The 25,748-nt window shown below is 41.5% G+C and overlaps 1 protein-coding gene across 2 annotated transcripts in view; it reads left to right on the top strand.

Moving 5' to 3' along the window:
• The first annotated feature begins 9,478 nt into the window (after positions 1-9,478).
• The window catches only part of LOC112237828 (dystroglycan), a 117,480-nt gene continuing 101,210 nt past the window's right edge, over positions 9,479-25,748 (top strand). The window contains exon 1 of one of the 2 annotated variants that reach the window (XM_042329721.1): positions 9,479-10,040. The gene's annotated coding sequence lies outside the window, so the exon portion shown is untranslated. Of the gene's footprint in view, positions 10,041-10,207; positions 10,373-25,748 lie in introns of those variants that run through there. The other variant, XM_042329719.1, reaches the window with a different exon arrangement.

Below are 25,748 nucleotides of genomic sequence, written 5' to 3'. Positions count from 1 at the left end.
CATAGAGCCATATATCCTATTTCTCAGCACACTCTATTGAAGAATGATTTTTCAGAATTCTTCATTTTAAAATCTGTATTTTTTGCATGTACATTGATTGTTTGAATAATTTTGTGCTACACAAAGATAAATAACGTACATGTTTCTAAACCAATACTTTAGCAGTTGGACTTATTGCTTCCGTTACCGGGATGGATGTCCAGTTTATGTGATTGAGGTAGTCTCAGAATTCAATCTTCCCCACCATGGCAGTCATTCTGAATGCAGGTTGCGGGTGATAAAATAAATATATATATATATATATATATATATTTTTAAATTACACTAATATCCTAACTGTCTGGATTCCGATAGGAATTACACATCACTTTACAATCCAGCATAATGTGACTTGCAGGCCTGATGTGGCCTGCAAACCAGGGGTTTCCTAACACCGCTGTGTCAGGATTTAACTAGGTCCTCAAAGATAGGCCTTATGATATATGGTATGTCATTATTGTTATAATTTTAAAGGCTAAAAAGGCTGGTGGAACCGTTCATAGTTCTCGGGTTCCTCTACGGGGACATAAACCCTGGATGCTTTTACTAAGCATTTTTTTTTCTCCTAACAATGTGCCTGAACCTCTCCACCTGTTTTGTTAGGAGAAAAACAGATCACTTCATGAAAGAATGTGAGATCAATAAGATGAGATCCCTTCGTGTGTGTGTGTGTGTGTGTGTGTGTGTGTGTGTGTGTGTGTGTGTGTGTGTGTGTGTGTGTGTGTGTGTGTGTGTGTGTGTGTGTGTGTGTGTGTGTGTGTGTGTGTGCGTGTGTGTGTGTGTGTGTGTGTGTGTGTGTGTGTGTGTGTGCGTGTGTGTGTGTGCGTGTGTGTGTGCGTCTTCATGTTCCCTGGTTTTGTACCTTGCTAATGTCAACCTTTCCCTCTCCTTGGTCGTGGTCAGTAGACAGCCCCAGGTAGCTGGGTCAGACACCTGTGTTGTGAGATTACAAACTAATACGGCCTAAAGCACTGACTCTGGAGATAGATAGGAGTCCTTTGTAAAAAAAATAAAAAATTACAAGACAAAGGATCAATGACATGACTTTGCACGTTTTCTCTCCACAAAGAGAGACTTTAGTGACCTGTCCTGATTCCCAGAGGCCTATGGGGGGGGGGGCAGGGAAAGAGGTGGGGAGGTGGAGATAGAGAGGCACCTACTGTGACAGTAATGGGGTTTTCCCCTAACTTTTCTAAAGCCCCTAGGCCCTAAGGGACTGTTATTAAGGTAGGGTGGGACTTGTAGCCGCCTGGCTTTAGACACCTCATCTGAAATTCTTCGACAGGGAGGTACACTCCCTTGGGGACTTTATTGGCTGTGGAATTACATAAAAGTTCACAGTCTGCATGGTGCCTCCTGCGCTACACATCACCTCTGCCTGCCTCAGTCTCTATCTAGTGCTACAAGTCTTGTTCCTGGTAAATCTCCACTGTGCTGTTTCACACTAGCAGATTATTCCTGGTAAATCTCCACTGTGCTGTTTCACACTAGCAGATTATTCCTGGTAAATCTCCACTGTGCTGTTTCACACTAGCAGATTGGGTTACTGAAGCGGCATATGATTTAACATGGAGGTGAAACTGATTTAACATGAAGGTGAAACTGATTTAACATGGAGGTGAAACTGATTTAACATGAAGGTGAAACTGATTCAACATGAAGGTGAAACTGATTCAACATGAAGGTACGACTGACTTTGTAACCTTTGTAATCATTTGGAAAATACCGTAGCTGTTAGTTCAGGCCAGGTGTCCCTTTTGAAAAGCGAATATCTTGACCTCAATGGGACGACCTGGTGAAATAAAGATTGAATAAAAAACAAACAGAGCCCTTTGACTGGGAATTGTCATGATGGCTCACTTAACACCATTCACTGAGTCCTTCACAAGTAGAGCCTGTAACTCTGCCAATCAATCAATCAAATGTATTTATGAAGCCCCTTTGTGACATCAGCTGATGTCACAAAGTGCTGAACAGAAACCCAGCCATAAAAACCCAAACAGCAAAGCAATGCAGAAGTAGAAGCACTCTAGAACATATTATACATCTCAAAGCAGGTGTTAACTGCTGTGTAATCTCATTTTACACCATGAGAATCACACTTAGATAGGCAGAGTATCTTCCTGTAAAGTTGATCTGTAGAGAATGAAGGGTTCGGGTAATTATTGGAAGGTAATCCAGGCGTTAATACCCGTGGTAATCTAAGAAAGCTCAGCACCTCTGCGGAGAGGTGTGGATACAAGTTCACGGTAATTATTACTGTGGAACTAAAAGCTGTGATCTAGCTGAAATGTGTCAGGAAAGGGAAAGTAAGACGATATACATAGAATACATAGAAAGGGCTTGGAACCTCTAATCCTGGATTCTATTCTATTAGAATACATAGAAAGGGCTTGGAACCTCTAATCCTGGATTCTATTATAATAGAATACATAGAAAGGGCTTGGAACCTCTAATCCTGGATTCTATTATAATAGAATACATAGAAAGGGCTTGGAACCTCTAATCCTGGATTCTATTCTATTAGAATACATAGAAAGGGCTTGGAACCTCTAATCCTGGATTCTATTCTAATAGAATACATAGAAAGGGCTTGGAACCTCTAATCCTGGATTCTATTCTATTAGAATACATAGAAAGGGCTTGGAACCTCTAATCCTGGAGTCTATTCTATTAGAATACATAGAAAGGGCTTGGAACCTCTAATCCTGGAGTCTATTCTATTAGAATACATAGAAAGGGCTTGGAACCTCTAATCCTGGAGTCTATTCTAATAGAATACATAGAAAGGGCTTGGAACCTCTAATCCTGGATTCTATTCTAATAGAATACATAGAAAGGGCTTGGAACCTCTAATCCTGGAGTCTATTCTAATAGAATACATAGAAAGGGCTTGGAACCTCTAATCCTGGATTCTATTCTATTAGAATACATAGAAAGGGCTTGGAACCTCTAATCCTGGATTATATTCTAATAGAATACATAGAAAGGGCTTGGAACCTCTAATCCTGGAGTCTATTCTAATAGAATACATAGAAAGGGCTTGGAACCTCTAATCCTGGAGTCTATTCTATTAGAATACATAGAAAGGGCTTGGAACCTCTAATCCTGGATTATATTCTAATAGAATACATAGAAAGGGCTTGGAACCTCTAATCCTGGATTCTATTCTATTAGAATACATAGAAAGGGCTTGGAACCTCTAATCCTGGATTCTATTCTAATAGAATACATAGAAAGGGCTTGGAACCTCTAATCCTGGAGTCTATTCTATTAGAATACATAGAAAGGGCTTGGAACCTCTAATCCTGGAGTCTATTCTATTAGAATACATAGAAAGGGCTTGGAACCTCTAATCCTGGATTCTGTTCTAATAGAATACATAGAAAGGGCTTGGAACCTCCAATACTGGATTCTATGCTAATATAATACATAGAAAGGGCTTGGAACCTCTAATCCTGGATTCTGTTCTAATAGAATACATAGAAAGGGCTTGGAACCTCCAATTCTGGATTCTATTCTAATAGAATACATAGAAAGGGCTTGGAACCTCTAATCCTGGATTCTATTCTAATGGAATACATAGAAATGGCTTGGAACCTCTAATACTGGATTCTATTCTAATAGAATACATAGAAAGGGCTTGGAACCTCTAATCCTGGATTCTATTCTAATAGAATACATAGACAGGGCATGGAACCTCTAATACTGGATTCTAATCTAATGGAATACATAGAAAGGGCTTGGAACCTCTAATCCTGGATTCTATTCTAATAGAATACATAGAAAGGGCTTGGAACCTCTAATCCTGGATTCTATTCTAATAGAATACATAGAAAGGGCTTGGAACCTCTAATCCTGGATTCTATTCTAATAGAATACATAGAAAGGGCTTGGAACCTCTAATCCTGGATTCTATTCTAATAGAATACATAGACAGGGCATGGAACCTCTAATCCTGGATTATATTCTAATAGAATACATAGAAAGGGCTTGGAACCTCTAATCCTGGATTATATTCCAATGAGCAAGACAAGATGTAGTGTTGTCATCATAACAAACATGCCATGTGCATATTGCTTAATCAATCTATGTAAAATACACCTGCAAGGAGGACACATTTTCAACAAAGATTTGATTTGTATGTGTGAATATTTAGGTTGTCTGTAACCAAGCTTGATCAGATACAGAATAAGGGTGATGAGAATTAAATTTGGTGAACAAAAAACTGAACATTCAACTGAACATTTACTCAGGTTGCCCTATTGAATTGCCCTTGAGGAATCAATATGAATCAGTCTGTAATGTGAATCATACAGTATACCCGTCCGTGACCGCTAAGACAAGCCTGCATGCCGACTGGAAAAGATGAGAAATAAGGCTTCCACATCACAGCACTGCAGGACTGAGAGATCAGGGCTAATATGCAGTATACAGTGTATGGTTGTGGGTCATGTCAGGTGAAGTTAAAATGACAAACACCAAGTTGGTGGAAATGCTGTGATCTTATCACTCAGGCTGTATTTAAAAGACCATGTGTAGAAGCCGCAAAATAAAACAGTACATATCGTTTTCCTCTGTCTTCCTCAAACAGACACCGCTGAAGTCCTTTTCCAATGCATATTGATGATCCATGAACAACAAAAAAGGTTGATATTCAACATTTACAGTATACTTCCTTTGAACCCGCAAGAATAATCTGGCATGTCAACAGGAAGTGACGATGATGAGAGGGCTTCTACATTATCTCCCATAACCTGCTGACGCTGTCATCCGTCAGCTCCATGCATATTGATGATCCATTAGCCACTGTGACCACCATAGACCATGTGACCACCATAGACCATGTGACCACGTGGAATACAACGTCTGGGCACGGATTGCTTCCCTTCATAAGCATCTCCCGGTTCTCTCTCATTCTGCTCTCTCTATGTTCTTCCCCTTTCTCTTTCCCCCTCTCTCCTCTCCATCTATCTCAGCCATCTCTCTCTGCTCTCCACACACACACCCCCCTCCCCCCACTCTGTCTCTTTGCGCTCCCTCTCTTCCTGCTCCTGCTGCCAGTCCCTTTCTCTCGTCTCTTATCCCCTCCAACCTCTCTCTCTCTCTCTCTCTCTCTCTCCCCCCCCTCTCTCTCTCTCCTCTCTCTGTTACCCCTCCTCTCTCTCTCTCTCTCCTCCCCCCCTCTCTCTCTCCTCTCTCTGCTCCCCCTCCTCTCTCTCTCTCTCTGCTCCCAGTTCCCCTCCTCCTTTCAGTGTTTTGTGTCCCATTTTTATGAGGTTGAGATGCAATATTAATAAGGGAGGCAGCATATTTACTGAGATGTCCTGGGGAGGCTATTTAACTGACTGGGTCAATGGTGCTTTAGAAGTAGAAAACACACACCTTCACTCAGATTTTGACCATGTAAATATCTGTCTGATACATTATAATTAGCACCAGAACACCCTCAAACACATTAAGCAATGTCTGGGGTGATAATGTGGCTATAATATGCTACTGCAAGACAAATTATCATATGAGGTTTATGTTCATTTATACAGTACCTATAGCTGTTGGTCAATGTGTGTACCTGGGTTTGGCTTTGAGTATACAATGATGTTCTCCATCAAAATTGCCAATTCATAACTTGACATACTACGAAAAGCTTTCATCCAGGAAGTCCTCATTATATTATCTCTTCCAATACAGTGCTATTAACCATATTTTCCCATAATGAGAATTACAGAATCATCACTTTAAGTGTGACAATACATTCTCTTGACAGATTTCAAGATTTAAAACATATATTTTTTTAATGCATCCCAAACACCACCATACACCCTATATAGTTTGACCAGAGCCCTATGGGTCCCAGTTCCCTATGGGCCTTATAAACCCTATGGGTTCTGGTCCAAAGTAAAGAACCACATAGAGAATAGGCCGTTTTGGACTCAGTCATTGTTCACTAAAAAACCCCCCCCCAAGATAAATAGATTTGAAGCCTAGCAAACTGTAATGTTCTCTGGAATAACAATATGTCGTGGTGAATAAGAAATGTGATTGGATCAGAGTCATGGTGAATAAGAAATGTGATTGTATCAGAGTCGTGAATAAGAAATATGATTGGATCAGAATTATGGTGAATAAAAACTTTTATTAGGTTCGAAATATGGTGAAAAAGAACTGTTATTGGGTCAGAATTAGGGCTGCAAGTGGTCAATAAATCCTACTTGGGCCTACTCATTTGTCATATTTGTTATATGCCATCTGGGGGCGGTTAAGGGCATTGAGTATTGAAGCATCACTTCAAATCCCTGAGCTGACTAGGTGACCAATCTGTTGATTTCCTGGTTACTTGTTATTAGACACTCTCAGATGGATCGCCTTGGATTGACGTTCACAGTGTCACAGTGAGACCTGCATTCTTTACACGTTCACAGTGTCACAGTGAGACCTGCATTCTTTACACGTTCACAGTGTCACAGTGAGACCTGCATTCTTTACACGTTCACAGTGTCACAGTGAGACCTGCATTCTTTACACGTTCACAGTGTCACAGTGAGACCTGCATTCTTTACACGTTCACAGTGTCACAGTGAGACCTGCATTCTTTACACGTTCACAGTGTCACAGTGAGACCTGCATTCTTTACACGTTCACAGTGTCACAGTGAGACCTGCATTCTTTACACGTTCACAGTGTCACAGTGAGACCTGCATTCTTTACACGTTCACAGTGTCACAGTGAGACCTGCATTCTTTACACGTTGCTTTCTCTTCAGGTTATCTTATTATCTGTCATTATTACATTCTGTACATAGCTCTCTCCGAGACAGTGCCTGTAATGTGAATTAACATTGAGCATAACCTCAGAAACGATCCAGCCTACACCTGAGATAATCTACAAACAATTGTCCTTGATGGTAAATGACAAATGCGGTGGGCTTTGTTAAAACTAAACAGGAAGTGCTCTGCAGTCTGCACACATGACATTATAATGTGATCTAGCTCACGTTGTGATTGAGTACATTAGTATAATATAGCAGAAACAGTAGCCTATGTTAAACTACAGGCGGGCAATCCCCTGTACTATATGATATGATTTACATTATCAGGCAGTCTAGTTCAGAGAAAATGTCAAATTATTCCTTACAGGGCCCGAATAATGCGACGGTTTAATAGAAGCTGAAGCCCCGGGGGCCCAAGACCGTAGGGGGCCCAAGCCCGTAGAGGGCCCAGGCAGAGAAACATTGAAATGTATATTTAGATATAAAAACAATTTTACAGCAACCACCAATCACACGAGCCCAATCTCAATGCTGCCGATCTGCTAATCATCAGATGGGGGGAGGAGAGGAGGTAGGTGGCCCACATGGGTAACTGGGGGGCCCTTTCTTGGTTGGGTAACTGATTCAGGGCTGGCCCTAACTTTTTTGGGAGGGCCCTTAAACACTTTAGTCTCTCCCCTCTTGACTGCAGAGACAAAGTTAATTTCCTGCAATTCTATACGTTTTCCCATGTGGCGGAGAGTAATTTTTGCAGTTTTAAAGCTAATTACTTGTGGTTAATCCGACACAGATTCCAGAGCGCATTGCATAATTTTGAATCACATACCATGTTCTTAGCTCCAGACACTCTTTCAAGAATTCCCATCAAACACCAGAGAAGATTCAGGGCACGTTCATCTGCTCAGGCATTGCTGACACCTGCCAAATCTTACAATGCCAGGACTTGTATTTTACATATCATTTAACCACATCATATGTTATGGCAATCTGTCAATCGATAACACAGTCGATGGCATTGCACGCAATCATTGTTTGAGCAGGGGAACGCGACCTCAATCAAATTATTTTTAATTGTCTTGTCCTCACATGAGCCAATCAATTTCCACAGACTGACTGCACAGTAACAACACAGACTAGCTAGCGAGAAATAAATGACATCACTAAAATAAATAGCCAGCAGATCACACTCCTAAAATAAGTATTTTTTACTTCTTAAACCAAAATATGTCTCGTCTCAACAACATGGGCTGTCAGCTGTATGGTGAATAAGAAATGTGATTGGATCAGAGTCATGGTGAGTAAGAAATGTGATTGGATGAGAGTCATGGTGAATAAGAAATGTGATTGGGTCAGAATTATGGCTGCTAGTGGTCAATAAATCCTACTTGGGCCTACTCCTTTGTCATATTTGTTATATGCCATCTGGGGGCGGTTAAGAGCTTTGAGTATTGAAGCGTCACTGGTTCAAATCCCTGAGCTGACTAGGTGACCAATCTGTTGATGTGCCTTTGAGCAAGGCACTTAACCCTAATTGCTCCTGTAAGTTGCTCTGTATAAGAGTGTCCGTAAAATGTAAATCTGTATTGGTGAACTGTCTCTGCGGGACAGTTGAGCTAACGTAGGCTAATGGGATTAGCACGAGGTTGTAAGTAACAAGAACATTTCCCAGGACATAGACATATCTGATATGGGCAGAAAGCTTAAATTCTTGTTAATCTAACTGCACTGTCCAAATTACAGTAGCTACTACATTGAAAGAATACCATGCTACTGTTTGAGGAGAGTGCAGTTTTGAACATGAAAAGTTATTAATAAACAAATTAGGCACATTTGGGCAGCCTTGATACAACATTTTTAACAGAAATGCAATGGTTCATTGGATCAGAAAAACTTTGCACATACACTGCTGCCATCTAGTGGCCAATGTGTAAATTGCACCTGGGCTGGAATAATACATTATGGACTTTCTCTTGCATTGCAAAGATGATGGTACAAAACAAATACAAAAAATGGTTGTTTTTTTCTTTATATTATCTTTTACCAGATCTAATGCGTTATTTTCTCCTACAATCCTTTCAAATTTCCGTAAACTTCAAAGTGTTTCCTTTCAAATGGTACCAAGCAAATGCATATCCTTGCTTCAGGGCCTGAACTACAGGCATTTAGATTTGGGTATGTCATTTTAGGCGAAAATTGAAAAAAAGGGGCTGATCCTTAAGAGGTTTTTTAACAATTTAACAATAGTCATTTAGCAGTTCATTTGTGTTCTTAAGAGTGCCAGCTGTTGTCAAAAGGGTTTGGTAAATACATTTGATTGATTCAATGGTTGACTGATCGATTGGATTATTAATTATTAATAATCACATGTAATTGAATGGAATCTTTGGTTTCCATTCTATTATATTCTACTGTATTCTATTCTATTCCAGCCTATTCTAGGCTAATCATGTTCGTGTGTTTGAGTCACTGTGGTAACGGTCTGAAATACTATGCATATTTCTCAATGATTATTTTCCACTAGGCTGCTGCTTAAATGTCAGACTATTTTAGAGAACGGTGGAAATAAGGTGGAGAGACAATTTGGGGCGGAGTAATTCCTGGCGCTACCTCCCTCCCTCCCACTCAGGCCAGTGGAGTGGAGGAGAATTCATTCCTAAAGGGCTGGCTCTGGCTCCTCGGACACAGCTCAAAGACGTAGCTAGGAGACATTTGTGTGCGTCTCAGGGAAAGAGAGAGAGAGAGAGAAAGAGAGGGAGGGAGAGAGAAAGAGAGAGAGGGAGGGAGGGATAGAGCTGGCTAAATGAGTGTAGACCTCTCTAGTTGATCCGGGAGGTGGTTTTGCTACTTAGCCCGTCATGTGATTGCCCTGGGCTTGTCATCCTTCGGTTTTTCTTATTATTTTTTTTGTTGTTAACTTGATTTTCAGAAGCAGCCTACCTACCAGCGCAGAGAAGGCAAGTAGAATAGGACTTGTAATCAAATACCGGTGGTGCGTTTGTTTAGTAGGGTAGGCTGGGGGCTTCTGCAGGGTGGTGGACCCGAACACAAGCTTCCTGTGGAGACTCACTACCATCTAGCAGAGACGACAGCGGAACACCTTTAATACTAGTTTGGAGACGTCCAGAGAAGGAGTTCTCTCTCTTCACCTGGGTCGTTGCCGCTGGTTCTTCTTTTCAGTCCTTCTACAAAGAAGAGGATTTCAAGGAATATAATATATGCCACAGATTAAAAGGTCAGTTTCCGATATATAATAAAGGCTTCATATATATATATATATATATATATATATATAAAAAAAAAAACAACAACATAAAAAAATCAATCTCTGCTCCTGTCTTCTATGTGGCGTTGATGTTTCTTGGATCTACTGATCTAGTCTGCCGGCTCTGTCAGTGAAAGTGTTTGAGAATAGGGAGAACACTCGAGGAGGAGAGAGCGATCATTCTTATTCTCCCTTCTGTGGATACAAACAGGAGAGGAACGGGCAAGTCAACATGCCATTCACTTTGAGCATTTACACCTTTAGCCAAGCAAACTAATGTGAATTCGGTGAATGCAAATCGGGTAAGTGTACATACGGATAGCTAATTGGTGCATTTTTATTAAGCTACAGAACGGCACAAAACTTGCCCAAGTCATAGCCAGATATCTGTCTGTAGCTATCTAGCATTGTCCGAGGTGGGTCCTCCGCGGTAGATCGCTATTAAAACCTTGTCTTCTGCCTGCTGCTATTTCAGACCTCACTGTGTTGCCCTTCGCAGCTGCCGGTGTTAGTCACGTCGCTGCTGGCCCGTTTCATGGCTCTCAAACTGGCCTAAAAACAGGTGCATATGTGCAAGGATATATGTGGTGCCTGTACGAGATGGTATGCGCTAACGTACTGTATGTAGTTAGCTAATAACACCTGGGTTTTTGGACTATTTATTTAACCCGATTATCGTGGGGTTATATGCTGTTTACTACCGATAGTTCTATCGGTATCCCACTGAATTACTAGGACTGTACAGTGAGATTTGCAAGGTGAAGTTATGGCTAGCGATTTAACTTTTTGTTATTTCAGCATTATTGCAATTGTACTTTTCATGGCCTGCCGTTGGAAATGTTGTTTACCCTTAGCCTACTATACCGTCTAATAGTTTACTAGATCTCATTAGATTAACCATACGTTATATCATGTTAGGTTAGATTAGCTGAGTAGACTCATTAATACTTTTCCCACCTTCTTCATTTAAAATATAGATGTAGTTTATATGAATAAATCCTACTAGTTGATCTTATTCTACCCAATGTTATTGCACTATAGCCACCGATTTGCTCAAAACATTTATTAGGTGTCTAGATCCACTTCCACATTAAGGCAGGCTAGTGGAGCCAGTAGCTATTTATTTAATGTAGGTTACAGCTATTTGTTTGCACACATGGGCTTTTCTTGCGTTGTGAGAAAACAGTTTGGGGTCCAATTTGGTAACGTTGAATCAAAATATGAGTCCGGATGCGTTAGATTCTGTGCATCACCGCACTGTAACATGTTTTACTGCAATCTTACAATGTAACGCAGTTATCTCGATACCGCTACTGTTTGATTCACATCAAAATGCCACACGGTTTGGTTCAATAATACAAGTGTGTTATAATTGTTTTTTACCGGGGGATGTGTTTTTAATATTTGACTCACGTCTCCCTTCTCCATGGAGACGTTTGAAACCTTCCAGCTGGGGGGGGGGTGTATCTCTAATCTCTGTATGGCCCGGACGCCGAAAAAGATTTCTCTCTGTGTGAGGACAGACCACCATATGTCAGGGAAACATTTATGAAGGCTACGACCATACCACACTTTTATTCTTTAGAAAACCCTTTTGGTTTCAATATGTTTGTGTGGTCCTTAAAAAAAAAAAACATGTTTTCTTGAAAACATCACACTTTAAAAAAAATAATCTTTCGAGGTATTTGTGTGTGAGTCTCTCTGGTATTTTTACGTGACCTATCTGAGTGTTTTTTTCCCCCTGAGGTACACTAAAAACACTTAGGAATATAAATAGATTATTTTTTTAATTACCCAATAGACCATTGTATGTTTGTTTATTGTTCTGATTCACTGGGAGGTGTTGGTCCACAATTATTCATAACCTATTTAGTCATAGATACTTGAAACCTTGGCGGTTTGCCTGTTAGGAGTGGCACTGCATTCTGAAGCTTAAGCTGTTTCTAATGAAGCATGAGCCCCGAATGCTGATTTGACTGACAGCTGTGGTATACGAGACCATATACCATGGGTATGACAAAACATGTTGTTTTTATTGCTCCAATTACTTTAGTAACCAGTTTATAATCGCAATAAGGGCACCTCAAGAGGTTTAAAATAAGGCCTGAAGGGGTGTGGCCAATATACAACAGCTAAGGGCTGTTCTTACCCACAGCTCAATGTGGAGTGCCTGGATACAGCCCTTAGCTGTTGTATACTTGTTCATATACCACAAACCCCCACGGTGCCTTATTGCTAATATAAACTGGTTACCAATGTAATTAGTGCAGTAAAAAAAAAAATTGTGATTCCAATGGTATACAGTCTGATATTTTTACCTTTATTTAACTAGGCAAGTCAGTTAAGATCAAACTCTTATTTTCAATGACGGCCTAGTGGGTTAACTGCCTGTTCAGGGGCAGAACACGGTTCTGCCTCCCCAGGGTAGCCTAGTGGTTAGAGCGTTGGACTAGTAACCAGAAGGTTGCGAGTTCAAACCCCCGAGCCGACAAGGTACAAATCTGTCGGTCTGTACCCTGAACAGGCAGTTAACCCACTGTTCCTAGGCCATCATTGAAAATAAGAATTTGTTCTTAACTGACTTGCCTTTTTTAAATAAAGGTAAAAAAAAAAATATATATATATATATACTGTGTCTCCGGCTGTCAGCCAATCAGCATTCAGAGCTTGAAAAACCCCAGTTTATAATAATGAACAACAGCAGTTACATATTGACTAGCCTTTGCCGAATCCCCAACAACCCGGAAGTTCCGTGTTTTTAGGGGAAATGGAGAGAGCTTGTTACTTCTTTTGGACATTAACAACGTGACACCATAGATTATCCATTATATTAACAAGATGCTGTAGTGGGCCGCTCTAACAATTCAAGTACATTTCTTCAAAAATGGAACCCAGCTGGGAAGAGGCAAGATCCGGTGGGACCATTCTAGCCAATGAGAGGGCAAATACATATGTGAACAACGGCTTCCATTAGTTACTACAGTCACAAAGTCAAAATTGGCTATGTATTGTAAAAATGAATGCAAACAAAACATTTTACTTTTTGTTTTTAATGCTTAGGGTTAGGCGTAAGGTTAGCAGTGTGGTTAAGATTAGGGTTAGTTAAAAAAAAAAAAACATTTTAAGAAGAGCAATTTTAGAAATAGGCGGGGTTTATGAGTTTGTGGCTGTGGTAACAAGTGACAACCAGGTACAACTCCGATATATAATGTTTTTTTTTTCTTAAAGTTTCCGGGATGTAACATGTCCTACTTATATAAGTACAACCCGTAACATCCTAATCATTATGAATATTCAATTAGATCAAATAAGTGACACATAGCAAATAAGCCATATTTTTTGGGGGGGTTTACCAAATTTGACACTTTCATTGACCTCTATACAAAAACTCCTTACTTGGTGAGTGACTCCTCCTCCACATTTACCGGATTGGTTGAACAATGCAGAAGAGAAACTCCCGCGACAGCTGTTCTTTTTCTTCTCCTTATCGTCAACACCAGTATGTAGGGGATCTATTTTCAGGTGTTTCTTTTACGTTTACTACGCTAGGTTATATATTGAGAGACAAGACGTTTATACAATTATGTCCTCTTCTCCTATTTTCAGATGTTTACATTTTTTAAATTTATTTATTGGTTTGTGTCTCTCCACTTTTGTGTTTTTTTTTTTTTTTTTTACATCTGGAAACATGATAAGGTATTTAGTTTTTTATTTGGTTTGGCCATTCATTTCTATACCTTCACTATTTCATAAAACAACATTGATGTAGTCCCTCAGAGCTGCTCTGTAATTACATAATCAATGGGAAGTGCTTTTAGTAGTGACTTGCAATGCATTCTGGACACTGAAAACAGTGCACAAGTCCCAACCAGCACCCCTATTCCCTTTACAACACATAGGGGGCTCTGGTCAAAAGTAGTGCTTTATGTAGTAGGGAACAGCACACAGATTAGTAGTATCACCTCTCCATTTCCCTAGTACATCATGTAGTAATATAGTAGTATCACCTCTCCATTACCCTAGTACATCATGTAGTAATATAGTAGTATCACCTCTCCATGACCCTAGTACATCATGTAGTAATATAGTAGTACCACCTCTCCAGGTGATACATCATGTAGTAATATAGTAGTATCACCTCTCCATGACCCTAGTACATCATGTAGTAATATAGTAGTACCACCTCTCCATGACCCTAGTACATCATGTAGTAATATAGTAGTACCACCTCTCCATGACCCTAGTACATCATGTAGTAATATAGTAGTATCACCTCTCCAGGTGATACATCATGTAGTAATATAGTAGTATCACCTCTCCATGACCCTAGTACATCATGTAGTAATATAGTAGTATCACCTCTCCATGACACTAGTACATCATGTAGTAATATAGTAGTACCACCTCTCCATTACCCTAGTACATCATGTAGTAATATAGTAGTACCACCTCTCCATGACCCTAGTACATCATGTAGTAATATAGTAGTACCACCTCTCCAGGTGATACATCATGTAGTAATATAGTACTACCACCTCTCCATGACCCTAGTACATCATGTAGTAACATAGTACTACCACCTCTCCATGACCCTAGTACATCATGTAGTACTATACGGCCGGAGGTGATGCAGCCTGGATCTTCCTGTGAGTGTTGTCTTGTTTAAATTTCTGTGAGCGGTAGCAGCTGTCGTCTTGTTTTATATTTCTGTGAGCGGTAGCAGCTCTTGTCTTGTTTTATCTTTCTGTGAGCGGTAGCAGCTGTCGTCTTGTTTTATCTTTCTGTGAGCGGTAGCAGCGGTCTTCTTAGGCAGCAGGACTTTCTCAATGCGTCCGAAATACCACCCTATTCCCTATATAGGGCCCCAGTCTAAAGTAGTGCACTATATACGATATAGGGTGCTATTTGGTTCACTGCCTTCGTACACACAGGTCTGTGTAATAGTCTACACTTCAGCTGCAGCAGCCGTCTGGAGCCTAACCTACATGTTCCTGCTCTGTTGCCTGTAAATAACCTGCGGTGGGTTGTCTTAAATGGTATGGGGAAAGGTTTAGGAGCGAGTCATGCATGCCCCTTTAATGATCAGTCTGCAGTGTTGCAGTGAAGCAATAGAAAACAACAAAGCTACTGGATCCAGAAGGAAAAGAAGGGAGATTCGGACATTTCAGTAGGAAAGTGAAGCAATAGCAACAAATGTACAAATGTAGCTCCACCTGTGATAATGTGGAAGTACTTGCATCCCCTTTCCCTCACTCTTTTCAGAACATAAAGTTGTACAACTTTCGTAATAGTTTGAAAAGGTACCGTAGCTGTATTCTTCCAACTAAAAGGTTTCCTTGAGGGTCATTTTGTTGGGTGAAAAAAAAAAAAATATTCTGCCCGAACCCTTTTATATAATTACATAATAGTGGGTTCTTATATTTGTCTGATTTCGCACATGCACAAGTGTGTATTAATACGTATGTGTGAATTGGAAATGTTTTGTTTGTTTGTTTGTTTGGTTGGTTGTTGCATGCACTACCTCTCCCTGAGACACCCTCGGAGAGAGGGGTGACTGCCAAGGTCTGCCATTATCCATGACAACCCTTGGGCAATTAGGGTTAGGTCTAAGTGCCTTTCTCTAGTGCATATCGACAGATTCTCGGTTACTGGTCTAACTCTCTAACCGCTAGGCTACCTGCCGCCTTGATGCTTCTAGGTAAAACATGTTGTATTGATTTAAAAGGAGGATTCAAAGTGGAGTTCTGTAGGTAATAGGACTCTTTCTGTAGGTTAGGATAGGACTCATTCTGTAGGTAATAGGACTCGTTCTGTAGGTTAGGATAGGACTCATTCTGTAGGTAATAGGACTCGTTCTGTAGGTTAGGATAGGACTCATTCTGTAGGCAATAGGACTCGTTCTGTAGGTTAGGATAGGACTAGTTCTGTAGGTAATAGGACTCGTTCTGTAGGTTAGGATAGGACTAGTTCTGTAGGTAATAGGATTCGTTCTGTAGGTAATAGGACTCGTTCTGTAGATAATAGGACTTGTTCTGTAGGTTAGGATAGGACTTGTTCTGTAGGTAATAGGACTCGTTCTGTAGGTTAGGCTAGGACTAGTTCTGTAGCTAATAGGACTCGTTCTGTAGATAATAGGACTCGTTCTGTAGGTAATATGACTCATTCTGTAGATAATAGGGCTCGTTCTGTAGATAATAGGACTCATTCTGTAGGTTAGGATAGGACTAGTTCTGTAGGCAATAGGACTCGTTCTGTAGGTTAGGATAGGACTAGTTCTGTGGGTAATAGGACCTGTTCTGTAGGTCAGGATATGACTAGTTCTGTAGGTAATAGGACTCGTTCTGTAGGTCAAGATAGAACAAGTTCTGTAGGTAATAGGACTCGTTCTGTAGGTAATAGGACTCGTTCTGTAGGTAATAGGACTCGTTCTGTAGATAATAGGACTCATTCTGTAGGTTAGGATAGGACTAGTTCTGTAGGTAATAGGACTCGTTCTGTAGGTTAGGATAGGACTTTTTCTGTGGGTAATAGGACTCGTTCTGTAGGTTAGGATAGGACTAGTTCTGTAGGTAATATGACTCATTCTGTGGGTAATAGGACCCGTTCTGTAGGTAATAGAACTCGTTCTGTGGGTAATAGGACCCGTTCTGTAGGTAATAGAACTCGTTCTGTAGGTAATAGGACTCGTTCTGTAGGTTAGGATAGGACTAGTTCTGTAGCTAATAGGACTCGTTCTGTAGTTTAGGATAGGACTCGTTCTGTAGGTAATAGGACTAGTTCTGTAGGTAATAGAACTCGTTCTGTAGGTAATAGGATTCGTTCTGTAGGTAATAGGACTCGTTCTGTAGGTTAGGATAGGACACATTCTGTAGGTTAGGATAGGACTCGTTCAGTAGGTAATAGGACTCGTTCTGTAGATAATAGGACTCGTTCTGTAGGTTAGGATAGGACTTGTTCTGTAGGTAATAGGATTCGTTCTATAGGTAATAGGACTTTTCAAATGGTGCACAGACGATATTGCGATATTGTCAAAACGATACGATATATCGTCAAAAATATCCTGATATGTAACCATATACACCCCCAGTCAAAGAAAAACAGCCCTAATGTTGGAAACAGACATCGTTATTTTGTCCGCCAGAGTCGCATGTGTTTCTTTTCCAATCTACAGACAATATTTTACATCATACAGCAGGTTTCTAAAGGAAGCAATAGTTTCATCTGCTTCATATTTTTCATTTTAGCCATGGGAAAAAATATTGTGATGCTTCTATTGTCCCTATCCCTACTGGTTTGTTTAAACATGTTGTTGTCTACTTTGTACTGTAGGCTAAACAGTTTATGGCCAAGGCATTTTATAGATTTTTTTATTTTTTATCTGTCTCTGCTAATCAATATTTCTTCAAAACATTTTTACATTTTTTTTTAATACCTTAACTTAGGTTTATTCAATACCTTTTTCAAAATGATTAGTGGACAGTGTGCTTTTTTTTTATAGGCAGACTAAGCACAAAGGCGGGACCGATATTGGCTGAAACAGCAATAGTTTGCATTTGCTCTGGTATTCCAAACAGTGTGTTCATTGTAGCCGTAAAAGTAGGCTGAGGCCTACTCAACCATAGTTGAGACATCAATCTGACAGAAGGCTTTCTTTGTCTCCCACTTAACAAAAATGTGGATAAAGCATTTTCAGACATCTACAATTGTTCTCTTTTTTTTCATGATTCATCCTGCTTCTTTTATAGAATAACAAAAGCTACACAACTCTGAAAGGTCTATTGAAGCATGCAGTCAACACTCAAAGCCAACATTTTGACGTAAACAATTAGCCTAGCTAACTAGGCTAAACTTCCATACGGTATTTGTAAGAAGTGGCTACTTGTTAAAGCAGACATATGCTCAATCTGTGTTATTCTCGTCTGTTGTCGTTGTGTCTGTGTGTAACGTCCTGATTGTGTGTTTAGGAGTCATTACAACCATCTTATCCTATATTATCTGATCTCATAATTCTCTCTATAGATAATCCGCCATAACTAATATTCTTTAACTGAGAGCAGCCTTTAGCATGAGCCTCTGTCAACAGTGACAAGCTCAACAGGAGTCGTGTAGTGAGATGTTTAATTCCACAGCACTGCACACAGTCAATGCATAGAGGTGCTTTTTGATGTCTCTGAATGGCCCTGTTTGTTGAAGTGGAGGAGTGTGTGTGTGGTGAACTAGGTGTCAGGAGGGGGTGTCAGGAGGGGAGGTGTCAGGAGGAGGGGAGGTGTCAGGAGGAGGGGGTGTCAGGAGGAGGGGGTTTTAGGAGGAGGGGGTGTCATGAGGGGGGTGGTGTAAGGAGGAGGGGGTGTCATGAGGGGGTGGTGTAAGGAGGAGGGGGTGTCAGGAGGAGGGGGTGTCAGGAGGGGGGGGTGTCAGGAGGAGGGGGTGTCAGGAGGAAGAGGTTTGTCAGGAGGGGGTATCAGGAGGGGTGTCAGGAGGGGTGTCAGGGCGGGTAGTTGTGTGATTCTGGGCCTCATCTTATCCCAATATATCCTTATCCCAAGATATCCTTATCCCAAGATATCCTTATCCCAAGATATCCTTATCCCAAGATATCCTTATCCCAAGATATCCTTATCCCAAGATATCACATTCAACATGTTGAAACGTCACTCAGCTGCGCGTAAAGTACATTTTTATTAGTTGACTCTTTTTTTCTTCTCTTCTCTTGCGGCTACTTCCCCGAAACACACAACGCCCCGCCCCCCTGTCACTCAAACAGCTCAGCCCCTCCTCTTTTATCTTAGTCACTATTAGTTTGCATGCTGTTCTGTTAGGTCATGCAGTCAAACCCCGATTTTGGTCCAAACAAGGAACAACGCTGCTTTCATCTTTTTGCTTTTTAATAGGCACGTTCCACACTGCACCATAGCCCAGGGCTTAAGCGAGTGTGATCACACTTGTACATTGTAAAGTGGGATAGCACCAACCTTAGCCCGGTGCTGGCAGGCCGTGCTCTGGAGCAGGGTTAGCCCTAAAAAAAACACGGTGCCAAAATAGCCAGTGTGAAATGGAGGTCGAAAACAACACCGAGAATGTGTTCAATCACAAAAGCAGCACTTTCACTGAATTGACATATGCTGGTGATGGCTATAATACGTTTTGGCATTTTGTTTGATAAGTCAATTTATATTATCTAATCCTTCCATTTGAGGACAGAAACCAAAATATTTTAAATTGTGCGAAAACATTGGTTGCTATGACTTACAAAAGTGGTTGCTATGCAGGCTGGCTAATGTCTTCTCACTTTAAAAAAACTAAAGCTACAAACTCTACAGCTGGAAGGTCAGAAAATGCTCCATTTCCCTCTGTTTTCATAGCTTTTCTATTGACATTTAATTTGATATATCCATGATAATAATACTGTTGCATGATTTCAACCTGGATCACAAAAGTTGATGTCTCATTCGTTGACAGCATTCTCTGTACGGGGGCGAGATCAACATAAAAAAAAAGGAAGAAAAGTGAAACATTTCTTTCTGATGTCGGACAGGTAAACAGAAAGGTTTATACAAACCGTCACTGTTGGAAATCGATTGCTAGGCCAGAAACAGAGGACTTCACGTCTTAATAAATACATTATTGTTTAGAACATTGGTCAGAGATAACATGTCGGTTGTTTTGTTTGTCCGTTTATTCTAGGGCTTCGGAATACCAGTGTGAATACTTAGCCCAGGGTTCTAGGGCTTCGGAATACCAGTGTGAATACTTAGCCCAGGGTTCTAGGGCTTCGGAATACCAGTGTGAATACTTAGCCCAGGGTTCTAGGGCTTCGGAATACCAGTGTGAATACTTAGCCCAGGGTTCTAGGGCTCGGAATACCTGGGAATACTTAGCCCAGGGTTCTAGGGTCTAGCCAGTGTGAATACTTAGCCCAGGGTTCTAGCCTGGGAGATGAATAGCCTGTGTGAAGCTTAGCCCAGGGCCAGTCGGAAGCCAGGGGAATACTTAGCCCAGGGCCAACAAATGCCTGGGGACAGCTTAGCCCAGGGCCAGTCTAGCCTGGGGAGATCCCAGGGAGATAGCCTGGGGACAGCTTAGCCCAGGGCCAGTCTAGCCTGGGGACAGCTTAGCCCAGGGCCAGTCTAGCCTGGGGACAGCTTAGCCCAGGGCCAGTCTAGCCTGGGGACAGCTTAGCCCAGGGCCAGTCTAGCCTGGGTGATGAGATAGCCTGGGGACAGCTTAGCCCAGGGCCAGTCTAGCCTGGGGATGCCCAGGGCCAGTCTAGCCTGGGAGGGGACAGCTTAGCCCAGGGCCAGTCTAGCCTGGGGACAGCTTAGCCCAGGGCCAGTCTAGCCTGGGAGATGAGATAGCCTGGGGACAGCTTAGCCCAGGGCCAGTCTAGCCTGGGTGATGAGATAGCCTGGGGACAGCTTAGCCCAGGGCCAGTCTAGCCTGGGGACAGCTTAGCCCAGGGCCAGTCTAGCCTGGGGGAGGAGATAGCCTGGGGACAGCTTAGCCCAGGGCCAGTCTAGCCTGGTGCGAAGCACAATGCTCTGTGAAAAGGCCTAATGTCTTCGATTTCAACAGTTCACCCTGATGTTGCAAGTCAAATCACAATATTTGATTTAAAAAAAAGAATGGCCCATATCGTGTAACCTTATTCCGGATGGACAATAAAGTTATATTCTTATCGTGTAACCCTATCCTGGATGGACAATAAAGTTATATTCTTATCGTGTAACTCTATCCTGGATGGACAATAAAGTTATAGTCTTATCGTGTAACTCTATCCTGGATGGACAATAAAGTTATATTCTTATCGTGTAACTCTATCCTGGATGGACAATAAAGTTATATTCTATTATTGGGAACCATGGTAGGTTGAGTAGTATAGACCAGCCATGCTTATTCTCTGTTCTCTGATGGGGGCTAAGCAATGACCTCCTCCACCTGGCAGACATGAGCCTCTGCTTCTATCCCAAATGGCGCTGTAGAGTGAAATAGAGTCCTGTTTGGTACGTTGCCTCGTTAATAGAGATGGGGCAGCAGAGGACAGGGCTATGTGCTACTTCTCACAGTTAAACAGCTCTGATTTCACACTGACCTGTGTCTCTTTACACTTAAAACGAGGAACAATGTCCTCTATTTGAGAGGTTTACTTTACTTAGACATTTGTTGTCACCCCCCCCAACATACACATAGGCTACGCACGCGTGGACAGACACGCACAAACACACAGTCCTCTATTGGTTCAAACACACTCACATATTGACAAAGCCTAAGTGAAGGCTTTCGTCCGGACACACCAGACACAGAGAAAGACCCAGCATGCATCAGTTTAAAAGAGCTAGTGATGATTCGGGTGTTAAAGAGAGTCTGTGGTGCGACATTAACAAGGCGACACTCCACCTTAACTCTACATTTAGTGGATTGGAGAAGAGATACACACCCTAACAGTTTTTTTTTGTCTCTTCAGGACCAGAAAGAAAGGTTTTTACTTTTTCTTTTTATTGTCTCTGTTATGTTAGGTTAGTGAAGGTCAGACAGAACCGGGCCCTGTGTTTACTGTGAAAGCCTCCTCACAGAACACAGATGGCAACACGCATTCCTTCAATCAAAACATCAGTAGTCACAATGCTGCCTGAGATGACTCACCGAACTGCACCGCGCAGCGTTAGGTTGAGGCCTTTCTTGCTTACGTTGGAGAGACAGAGTGACGTTCAAAGGATTGAAATGTCGAGATTGATTTTCACCTGGAAGGAAGGTGGTGTAATGTTTAAATCTTAGAAAGAGACTAGCCCTGTATAGCTGACTCACAACCATTTACTGAAAAGGGGGGGTGTGTAAACCAGGGCTGGGGGTGTGTGTGTAAACCAGGGCTGGGAGTGTAAACCAGGGCTGGGGGTGGGGTGGGTGTGTAACCTGGAAGCCAGGGCTGAGGGTGGGTGTGTAAACCAGGGCTAGGGGTGGGTGTGTAAACCAGGGCTGGGGGTGGGTGTGTAAACCAGGGCTGGGGCTGGGTGTGTAAACCAGGGCTGGGGGGGGTGTGTAAACCAGGGCTGAGGGTGGGTGTGTAAACCAGGGCTGGGTGTGTAAACCAGGGCTGGGTGTGTAAACCAGGGCTGGGGGTGGGTGTGTAAACCAGGGCTGGGGGTGTATACCAGGGCTGGGGGTGGGGTTGGTGTGTAAACCAGGGCTGGGGCTGGGTGTGTAAACCAGGGCTGGGGGTAGGTGTGTAAACCAGGGCTGGGGGTGGGTGTGTAAACCAGGGCTGGGGGTGGGTGTGTAAACCAGGGTTGGGGGTTGGTGTGTAAACCAGGGCTGGGGGTGGGTGTGTAAACCAGGGCTGGGGATGGGTGTGTAAACCAGGGCTAGCTGCCAGGCAGAGTTGACCCTGACTCTGGCAACTGAAGCAGCACATCCGATGCGACGACAGAGACCTTGTTTGATTAGTGGCGATAGGACATCAGCACCTCAGCTATTATGATGGCTAAGACCGTGGCCACTCTAGTGACACATCACACATCATGTCTGCTTCCCAGATGTACCCACATCTACAGACACAGAGGTTCTCTCTTCAACCCTGCCCTTACAAGAAGCAGTGTTACAGTAGGCCTAATAGCGGTGTAGTCTAAAGCAGCTAAAGGCTATGGTGCTTAGCCATAGCTACATTAGATTGAGTTTTTATAATGGATTGTTTTCTCTCTTAGTGTTTGTGTCTGGCACTGAACATACATTATTGTTTCAAATGATCTAACTACTAGGTTACACAGAGATCTAACTACTAGGTCACACAGAGATCTAACTACTAGGTTACACAGAGATCTAACTACTAGGTTACACAGAAATCTAACTACTAGGTTACACAGATATCTAACTACTAGGTTACACAGAGATCTAACTACTAGGTTACACAGAGATCTAACTACTAGGTTACACAGAGATCTAACTACTAGGTTACACAGAGATCTAACTACTAGGTTACACAGAAATCTAACTACTAGGTTACACAGAGATCTAACTACTAGGTTACACAGAGATCTAACTACTAGGTTACACAGAGATCTAACTACTAGGTTACACAGAGATCTAACTACTAGGTTACACAGAAATCGACCTACTAGGCTACACAGACATCTAACTACTAGGTTACACAGAGATCTAACTACTAGGTTACACAGAGATCTAACATTAGGTTACACAGAGATCTAACTACTAGGTTACACAGAGATCTAACTACTAGGTTACACAGAGATCTAACTACTAGGTTACACAGAGATCTAACTACTAGGTTACACAGAGATCTAACTACTAGGTTACACAGAGATCTAACTACTAGGTTACACAGAAATCGACCTACTAGGCTACACAGAGATCTAACTACTAGGTTACACAGAGATCTAACTACTAGGTTACACAGAGATCTAACATTAGGTTACACAGAGATCTAACTACTAGGTTACACAGAGATCTAACTACTAGGTTACACAGAGATCGACCTACTAGGTTACACAGAGATCTAACTACTAGGTTACACAGAGATCTAACTACTAGGTTACACAGAGATCTAACTACTAGGCTACACAGAGATCTAACTACTAGGTTACACAGAGATCTAACTACTAGGTTACACAGAGATCTAACTACTAGGTTACACAGAGATCTAACTACTAGGTTACACAGAGATCTAACTACTAGGTTACACAGAGATCTAACTACTAGGTTACACAGAAATCTAACTACTAGGTTACACAGAGATCTAACTACTAGGTTACACAGAGATCTAACTACTAGGTTACACAGAAATTGACCTACTAGGCTACACAGAGATCTAACTACTAGGTTACACAGAGATCTAACTACTAGGTTACACAGAGATCTAACATTAGGTTACACAGAGATCTAACTACTAGGTTACACAGAGATCTAACTACTAGGTTACACAGAGATCTAACTACTAGGTTACACAGAAATCGACCTACTAGGCTACACAGAGATCTAACTACTAGGTTACACAGAGATCTAACTACTAGGTTACACAGAGATCTAACTACTAGGTTACACAGAGATCTAACTACTAGGTTACACAGAGATCAACGTACTAGGTTACACAGATATCTAACTACTAGGTTACACAGAGATCTAACTACTAGGTTACACAGAGATCTAACTACTACGTTACACAGAGATCTAACTACTAGGTTACACAGAGATCTAACTACTAGGTTACACAGAGATCTAACTACTAGGTTACACAGAGATCTAACTACTAGGTTACACAGAAATCGACCTACTATGCTACACAGAGATCTAACTACTAGGTTACACAGAGATCTAACTACTAGGTTACACAGAGATCTAACATTAGGTTACACAGAGATCTAACTACTAGGTTACACAGAGATCTAACTACTAGGTTACACAGAGATCTAACTACTAGGTTACACAGAAATCGACCTACTAGGCTACACAGAGATCTAACTACTAACAGAGATCTAACTACTAGGTTACACAGAGATCTAACATTAGGTTACACAGAGATCTAACTACTAGGTTACACAGAGATCTAACTACTAGGTTACACAGAGATCTAACTACTAGGTTACACAGAGATCTAACTACTAGGTTACACAGAGATCTAACTACTAGGTTACACAGAGATCTAACTACTAGGTTACACAGAAATCGACCTACTAGGCTACACAGAGATCTAACTACTAGGTTACACAGAGATCGACCTACTAGGTTACACAGAGATCTAACATTAGGTTACACAGAAATCGACCTACTAGGCTACACAGAGATCTAACTACTAGGTTACACAGAGATCTAACTACTAGGTTACACAGAGATCTAACATTAGGTTACACAGAGATCTAACTACTAGGTTACACAGAGATCTAACTACTAGGTTACACAGAGATCTAACTACTAGGTTACACAGAAATCGACCTACTAGGCTACACAGAGATCTAACTACTAGGTTACACAGAGATCTAACTACTAGGTTACACAGAGATCTAACATTAGGTTACACAGAGATCTAACTACTAGGTTACACAGAGATCTAACTACTAGGTTACACAGAGATCTAACTACTAGGTTACACAGAGATCTAACTACTAGGTTACACAGAGATCTAACTACTAGGTTACACAGAAATCGACCTACTAGGCTACACAGAGATCTAACTACTAGGTTACACAGAGATCTAACTACTAGGTTACACAGAGATCTAACATTAGGTTACACAGAGATCTAACTACTAGGTTACACAGAGATCTAACTACTAGGTTACACAGAGATCTAACTACTAGGTTACACAGAAATCGACCTACTAGGCTACACAGAGATCTAACTACTAGGTTACACAGAGATCTAACTACTAGGTTACACAGAGATCTAACATTAGGTTACACAGAGATCTAACTACTAGGTTACACAGAGATCTAACTACTAGGTTACACAGAGATCAACGTACTAGGTTACACAGATATCTAACTACTAGGTTACACAGATATCTAACTACTAGGTTACACAGAGATCTAACTACTAGGTTACACAGAAATCGACCTACTAGGCTACACAGAGATCTAACTACTAGGTTACACAGAGATCTAACTACTAGGCTACACAGAGATCTAACTACTAGGTTACACAGATATCTAACTACTAGGTTACACAGAGATCTAA

This window comes from Oncorhynchus tshawytscha, linkage group LG02 (assembly GCF_018296145.1).
Source record: "Oncorhynchus tshawytscha isolate Ot180627B linkage group LG02, Otsh_v2.0, whole genome shotgun sequence".
NCBI classification, from domain to species: domain Eukaryota; kingdom Metazoa; phylum Chordata; class Actinopteri; order Salmoniformes; family Salmonidae; genus Oncorhynchus; species Oncorhynchus tshawytscha.
The sequence above is the reverse complement of the archived record's forward strand: the minus strand, read 5'-3'. Positions and strand labels throughout refer to the sequence as shown.